We start from the raw sequence: 1,524 nt of genomic DNA on the forward strand, positions 1-1,524 counted from the left end.
GGCTGGCCTCAAGTTCACTATGTAGCCAAGGTGCTCCCACCTCCAGTGCTAAGATGATAAGGTGTCCACAGCTCTTTATTTTGTTTGAGACAGGCCTGGAACTCATAGACATCCTCTGACCCAGGCTACCAAGTGTGCCCCCCACCCCAGCCCCAGTGGCCTGGGTTCTCACAGACCTCTTCTGGGTCCCGTTGAAGCCCTGCCTCACTCCTAGATCAGAAGCATCAGTTGAGGTTGCTGCTTTGGGCTGAGTTTGTATTCTCCACACATATTCAGCAGCCTCTTCCACTAAACACGATATGAATGAATTTCCTGGGAGGCGAATTTTAACCCCAAGCCTTTCATCTAGACTATAACAGGAACGGATCGCTGCTATCAGAGGGAGCCGCTGAGAAAAGAGGCCGTGTGTAATTGCTTCAAAAGGAGAAGGCCCTGGAGGCCACATGGGAGCAGGTCCCCTCTGACACTCTGCTTGGATCTGACTCAGCCCTGGCTTGGCTCCTCTCCCTGAGTTCTTGTCCCTCGTGGCCTCTCAACCTCCCACTCAGCCACAGTGGGATCCCCCATACTCCCTTCACCGATGTAGATAGCTCCTGACTCTCAGTGGGGTGGGCAACCTCCTTCATCTTCCAAGTTCTTGAAGATCAGAAACCAAAGGGACGCTTTCCCCTGTTGGCTGACAGACAAACAGCAGGACACCAGGCCAGGAGGGGAAGAGGGACAGGGCTAGGTCAGGTCATTTTTGTCCCTTTTTAGAGAAAGATCCTGATAAAAGTTGTCCTTAGTTCATTCTGCTGATGACTATATCGATTATTGAATTTAATAAGTCACAAAATGTACTTACTTCCCCAATAATGACTGGGGTACAGGGGTTGAGCATGCAATCTGGTGACTTGGCCTCCATATGCTCTGTGAAACAGTTACCACAATCCAGTAGCTAACATACCCACCACTGTGGCTGTGCATGAGTGTAAGCAAATCTGTGTACACACGTTTGTGAGAGTATGAGTATGTATGTGTATGCATATACATGTGCATTGTGTAAGCTTACATATGTGCCCACATGTGTGCATTTATATACATGTCTAATCATATATGCATGGCACTCCTGAGTGTGTGCCTTAGCATTCCTTCTAGGCTCTGCCCCACAGTTACCTGGCAACAGCCAGGTATGCCTGACTCACTATAAAAGGAGCCCCTTCCTCTCTCTCTTGCTCTTGCTCTCTTCCTCTCTTACCTCTTCCCCCTCTGTCCCCCTTTCCCATTCCCTTCCCCCCCCCTCTCTCTCTCTTACAGAGCCAGCCGGCCTCTTCTCTCCTTCTCCCTCTCTCTTCCTCTCTCTCTCTCTTTCTCTCTCCCTTTCTCTGTCTCTACTACCCTCTCAATCCCCTCCCCATGCCCTAAATAAACTCTATTCTCTACTATACTGTGGTATACTCAGGGAGAAATAGTCAGCATGGGCCTGCAGAGGCACCCCATTCCCCCACACCATACTGTGCCTCCACCAAACATATCCCTGGCTTC

The sequence above is a fragment of the Mastomys coucha genome, unplaced genomic scaffold (genome assembly GCF_008632895.1).
Source record: "Mastomys coucha isolate ucsf_1 unplaced genomic scaffold, UCSF_Mcou_1 pScaffold15, whole genome shotgun sequence".
Lineage (NCBI taxonomy): Eukaryota > Metazoa > Chordata > Mammalia > Rodentia > Muridae > Mastomys > Mastomys coucha.